Raw genomic sequence first — 6916 nt, 5'->3', positions numbered from 1 at the left:
TCAGGCCCCTGAAAACTTACCAAAGAGGTTTTCTTAAGTTCGTTTTGAAAAGTAGGAGGCCGTTCATCTATCACCCAGAGAAAACTCCTGTAACATTCTGAAATATGTACTTTAAGGTCTTATTTTGCAAGCTCTCGTGCTCGATGTCAACAGCTTTGTTTTCTTTTTTTCTCATAATATGCAGGTGTTTAGAAAAAAAAGAAATTTAGAAAGTACAGAAAATAAAAGCCACTCATAATTGTATAGGGAACACCAATTAACATAGCATCTGGTCACCACACACAGACACATGTGCACACACACAGGAACACACGTGCATGTTTTTCTTCTACAGAATCTTTTGAGCCCCCATCTTACCTTGTCACCGGCCTCTGTTTTTGCTCACCAAGACGAGCCCGCTTTGGCCTCGTGACCGGTGGGCTTCCATGCAACTCAGAAGCAGGCAGGCAGCAGGGGCTGTGAGGGGTGGGCACCGCCTGGCCCTAAGTGAGGAGACAAGAGCGAGCGCTTCTCCTCCGGGTGCAGTACCTTCAGGGGCCACTGGGGGAGACACCGAGGAAGAAGCTTCTCAAACGCCTTCCCTTCAGTTTCCATGGTTACAACGTGCCCCACGTCCCGGGGTCGGAGCGGGGCTTAACAGACCTTCTCTTGTTGGACATGAAAAGTGTTTCCAGAGAGAATCTGTCCAGATCTTGGCCTGGCTTGCTGCAGGTTTACCCATGTGGTGCATTCGGGGCTCAAGGAAGTTCTGCAGCTTCCCGGGTTTAGGGCTAAAGCACACCCCGCCCTCACCCCTCCCGCGGTCACTGCGTCTTCCCCTCCAGAGGAAGGTGTCTGGGACTACTGACTGCAAAGACACTACCGAAGAGGACAAAGGCCATGGCTGGCCCGGGGCTGGGGTGCTCCCTGGGGAGCAGAGGGGACATAGGACACTCAGTGCTGGTCTCACCTGTCCTGCGTGCTTATCCTCCTTCTCGGTGGTTGTGCGGCTTTCTGCCCCCGGGGGGCCTGCCAGCGAGGGGCTCCCAAGACGCTGAAGGCTGGGGTTGGCGGAGGGAGTGCTGGATGACAGGAAACCCAAGACCCTCCAGCAGGTCAGTGCGGTGAGGACAAGACCTGGCCTTACTGGACGGCTAGGCCCTGTCCTTTTGGGACACCCTCTCTGAACCCCCGTTGGAGGTGTGGCTGTTTCCCCGATGCCCACCTTGGTCTCAGGAGGCAGAAGAGAGACTGGGTTATCCCTCCCACCTGCTGCCCGGGGAGTCACAAGGGCCCCTTCCCAAACAGTCGGAGCAGGCTTAGCAGAGGGAGTGCTTGGGTCTCACAGGGTCACTGTGGAGAGGGACTGACTCCTGACCAGGACCCTTCTTTGCTGGTTCTGTTTCTGTGTTGTCTTCATACCAAATCTCATGAGTGCAAGGCCGGGTTTTCACAGCATCACTGGCCCAGGGGCCAGCGAGCCTCCTTACGGTGAGTTTGTTACAGGCAGGGAGACAGGGCGGCTGGTGTGACGCTCCCCCGGGCGAGAGAAGGGACCACACTAGGTTGTGTCTCCTGCGGGGTTTCAGGGGTGCCGGCAATAGGGGCGGCCACTCCTTTTCTAAATATGTCAGACAACCACTGAGTCCTGAAGTTATTCATGAAACATTTTTTGAGCACCTGTTATATTGCAGGTACCACACGTGAGGGTTGCAGAGGTGGAGGTGGGCAGAGCTGGGTGTCAGGAACCAGCCCTACGGTCGTGGAAGAGGCTGAGGATTCCATGAGATGCCGGCTTCTGATGGCGGAGTAGACATTTTCTACCGCAAATATTAGCTGCAAAGATACAAAATAAAGAGAGAGGCATGACTCTTGCAGCAAAAATAAGGGTGTGGGGTGGAGGAGAAGGTGGCAAGAAGAGCTGAGCAGAGCGAACAAGCAGGTCCTGTCACTCCAGTGTTAAGCGTGCAGGATCCAAGCCACCAGCTCAGCTCGGTCAAGTCCCTGCTCTGCACTTAGTTACCGTGAAGCCCTGGAGCCTCCACTTCCCCTGCTGTTGGGTTGGTACAGGAAGTTCTCTGCACAGTCACTGCTGTCATCAATATGAGGCTGAGGGCCCTCTACATGTGGTGTCCTGTCCAGCAGACCCTCGGCCATACCCTCCGAGCCCAACCGAGGCCCAGACGAAGCCTCACTTCGCTGGGTGGCCTCACTGGGGACCCAGGTCCCCCTCCCTGCTCGCACTCCAGGACGCCCTCACCCACAGTCAAAGCGAGTTCGTGGCCAGGCCCACACTCTACCCCCGAGTGGGGAGAAGGAAGGGGCTGGAGGGCAAAGTGCCTTCAGGCAAGTGGTGCAGGAGCTCACCCATCAGCCCTCGTGGTCCGTCCCTGGGAGCACGGTCACGGGTCACGTGCAGCTGCAGGGACGCGTGTGCCCAGCTGAAGTGCCTCCTGTGAGGACGCGAGCTCTCTGCCATGAGCACTGAAGCAGGACACCCTGAGGGCTCTTTCAGAGGCTGGAAGACTCCCCGGTCCTTGGGACGAGAGATAAAGCCAGAAAGTGGGTTCTCGCTGGGACAGGGCTTCTCTAGACCCAGCTTGGGGACAGCAAGAGTGGGACAAGGGGCCCCGTGGAGACTGTGCAGCCGAGTGACAAGCCCACGTTCACCTGGCGGGAGGCCTTTGAGGGGTCTGTGACGGAGAAAGCCCACCCCGTGAGACAACAGAGGGTTTCAGGGACACACGGCAGCAAAATCAGGGAAAATATGAAGACTCTGGGAAACTAAAGTACGAATATCAAAGAAACTCTTACTGCCCTGAAAGTTTCCCCTGACATGAGCAGGGGCATCTCCAGGACTGCAAAGGTTTTTGTGGTTTCAAGCAGCAGAGACCCTGCTCCACAGCAATGGGGCTGGGGAGCTCGGGGGGCCACAGGCAGAATCTCACAGAGATGGGTCGACAGGGGCCACAAAGCACGGGGGCCCTTCGGGGATCGTGGGGCTGCTGTTGTCCAGGGTCGCCCACTGTCCAGGGCTGCACCCCTGCCGTGTCCCTCCTGCTCATAGACCCTCCCCCGCGGCTGCTCTGGCCCCATTCCCTTCATGCCCCCAATTCGTGCCCCTGAAAGCAGCAACGTGACTGACTGCTCCTGATTCCGGGGCCAGCAGGACTCCCTCCGGCTCTCCCTCTCCAGGCACCAGCCTGCTCGCAGCCTCAGCAGCACCCCAGCAGCTGCTTGTCTGGAAGCTTCTGTTGGTCTCACGAGGCACCATGGGAAGCGCTGCCGTGTCCATATACCCATCGTTTCTGACTGACACCTGGGGATGGACACTGAGGTTCACGGGAGGTACCGGGCATTTCGTAGCAAAGGGAGCTGTGAGAGGATGTGCTCTGTCTCCTCCTCGCCTGCGACCTCCCCTGCCACTAACGCTTCCTCCTGGGCCTCCACGCCACTCACCAGGCAGCACAGGCTGTGTTTGGATCGCCCTCCTGAGGTGCAAAGCCATTTCGGGTCCTCTCCGTGGACCAGACACCAGAGGCTTGGTTCTAGCAACCAGGACACACTGCCCCCAACCCCTCGGCCCAGCCTCACCACTTCTCTCCCTCTGGTTTGTGTGCTCGGCCCCAGATCCCGCAGCGTGGCCAGGGTCCAGACAGAACTCCCCTGACAACGGCAGGGGAAAAGGGAGGACAGAAGGGACCCAAGAGCAGTGGGACAGATGGAAAGATGGGGTATGGAAGACCGCCCTCCCCTCACTCCCCTCAGCCACCTAACAGTTTCTCAGCCCCTGAAGTTAATGGTGCACAGCGTTCCTATAGTGACAGTCACATCAAAAGATGACGTGAAGATTTCTGAGAAAGTAAACAAATCATTTGGAAATAATTATAAGACTTTGGTGAAGTATTTGAGCTGGCACTTACATCACCTGATGCAGTTTTGTTATCTGCATAGTGAGGAGACTAAAAAGAGAAGACATTTAATTTTAGAGTTTTTTTTAAATACATTTATTTACTATTTATTTATTTATTTTTGGCTGCCCTGGGTCTTTGTTGCTGTGCGCGGCCTTTCCCTAGCTGCAGCGAGCGGGGGCTGCTCTTTGTTGCAGTGCGTGGGCTCTAGGTGCGCAAGCTTCAGTAGTTGTGGCTTGCGGGCTGTAGAGCACAGGCTCAGTAGTTGTGGCACACGGGCTTAGTTGCTCCGCGGCGTGTGGGATCTTCCCGGACCAGGGCTCGAACCCATGTCCCCTGCGCTGGCAGGCGGATTCTTAAGTACTGCACCACCAGGGAAGTCCTTAATTTTATTTTATTTATTTATTTATTTATTTATTTATTTATTTATTTATTGGCGGTATGCGGGCCTCTCACTGTTGTGGCCTCTCCCGTTGCGGAGCGCAGGCTCAGTGGCCATGGCTCACGGGCCCAGCCGCTCCGCGGCATGTGGGATCTTCCCGGACTGGGGCACGAACTCATGTCCCCTGCATCGGCAGGCAGACTCTCAACCACTGCGCCACCAGGGAAGCCCAAGTCCTTAATTTTAGATTTTATATTAATTTGTTTGGTCGTTCTGCTTGTTAGCTGTTGACACCATCAACTCTTCTCCCCTTTGTCCCCACAGGAACCTCTGCAGATGGCGATAAGGATACGAACAACATGGCCACTGCCTACACCCTCAGGCAAAGCCCTTCAGGGCCGCATCACAACACGTTCACCATCAACCAGCACAGGGGAACCATCGGTATGCCCACTGCTGGGCTGGAGTGACAGGTCAGGGGTCAGGAGGGGGGCCACCCAGTGATGCAATCAAATCTACATTTGTCCCAGCTGGTGAGGCACAGACACCACCCAATCATAACAGGCACCAGCGGTAAAGACGTAAACATAAGACATAACACCATAAAACTCCTAGAAGAGAACGTAGGCAAAACATTCTCTGACATAAATCGTACCAATGTTTTCTTAGGTCAGTCTCCCAAGGCAAAAGAAACACACATACAAAAAACCCAAATAGGACCTAATCAAACTCACAAGCTTTTGCACAGCAAAGGAAACCATAAACAAAATGAAAAGACAACCTACACAATGGGAGAAAATATTTGCAAACGATGCTACCTACAAGGGCTCAACTTCCAAAATATACCAACAGCTCATACAACTCAGCAACAAAAAAACAAAACAAATAACCCAATCAAAAAATGGGCAGAAGACCTAAACAGACATTCCTCCAAAGAAGACATACAGGGCACTTCCCTGGTGGTCCAATGGTTAAGACTCTGAGCTCCCAATGCATGGGGTCGGGGTTTGATCCCTGGTCAGGGAGCTAGATCTTGCATACCGTAACGTAAGATCCTGCACGCTGCAACAAAGATCCCACACGTGGCAACAAGGATCCCGCATGTGGCCAAATAAATAAATAAATATTTTTAAAAAAGAAAAGGAAGAAGAATAGATGAAAAGATGCTCAACATTGCTAATTATTAGAGAAATGCATATCAAAATTGCAATGAGGTACCACCTCACACCAGTCAGAATGGCCGTCCTTAAAAACTCTACAAATAATAAATGCTGGAGAGGGTGTGGAGAGAAGGGAACCCTCCTAAACTGTTGGTGGGAATGTAAATTGATGCAGCCCCTATGGAGAACAGTATGGAGGTTCCTCAGAAAACTAAAATAGAACTACCACATGATCCAGCAATCCCACTCCTGGGCATATGTCCAGACAAAACTATAATTCAAAAAGATACATGCAGCCCTATGTTCATAGCAGCACTACACACAATAGCCAACACATGGAAGCAACCTAAATGTCCACCAACAGATGAAGGGATAAAGAAGATGTGGTACTTATATACAATGGAATATTACTCAGCCATAAAAAAGAATGAAATAACACCATCTGCGGCAACATGGATGGACCTGGAGATGATCATACTAAGTGAAGTAAGTCATACAGAGAAACACAAATACTGCATGGCATCATTTATATGTGGAATCTATACATGACACAAATGAACCTATCTATGAAACAGAAACAGACTCACAGACATAGAGAACAGACTGGTGTTTGCCAAGGGGATGGGGGCTGGGGGAGGGATGGAGTGGGAGGTTGGGGTGAGCAGATGTAAGCTTTTATATACAGAACGGATAAACAACGTGGTCCTACTGTACAGCACAGAGAACTACATTCAATATCCTATGGTAAAACATAATGGAAAAGATTATTTTTTAAAAAGAATGTATACATATGTATAATTGAATCACTTTGCTGCGCAGCAGAAATTAACACAACATTGTAAATCAACTATATGTCAATAAAAAAAAAATATCGATTAAGTAAAGAAGACACCAGGGGCCTCCCTGGTGGCGCAGTGGTTAAGAGTCCGCCTGCCGATGCAGGGGATACGGGTTCGTGCCCCGGTCTGGGAGGATCCCATATGCCGCGGAGCGGCTGGGCCCGTGAGCCATGGCCGCTGGGCCTGCGCATCCGGAGCCTGTGCTCCGCAACGGGAGAGGCCACAACAGTGAGAGGCCCGCATACCGCAAAAAGAAAAAAAAAAAAAAAAAAAGAAGACACCAGCCACTCAGAACAGACACTCAACCCATGAGAACAGATCCCAGACCAACTGGCACATGGACCAACCAGTCAGAAGAGGTGGCTACTGCAGGCGGGGTCCTGCTGGCGCACACAGGCTGATGGTGAGCCCCGGGCACAGTGAGCCCTGAGGGATCCCTGGAGGAAATCAGAACTGTACCCCCAAGACCCCTCCTCTAACTGGCAAAACAAAGTGGCTCTGCCTGACACAAAATTAGACCACATCCCCTGGTGAAACCGGAAAACATTCCTGGCATCCTGACCCCGTAAGTGTTGACCACATAACTGAAGGGGTCCCAGGACCCCCCAGTTTAGTGCTGGGACTAGGAATACGTTGATCAGGTCT

Source organism: Mesoplodon densirostris, chromosome 19 (genome assembly GCF_025265405.1).
Source record: "Mesoplodon densirostris isolate mMesDen1 chromosome 19, mMesDen1 primary haplotype, whole genome shotgun sequence".
In the NCBI taxonomy this organism is placed as follows: domain Eukaryota; kingdom Metazoa; phylum Chordata; class Mammalia; order Artiodactyla; family Ziphiidae; genus Mesoplodon; species Mesoplodon densirostris.
The sequence above is the reverse complement of the archived record's forward strand: the minus strand, read 5'-3'. Positions refer to the sequence as shown.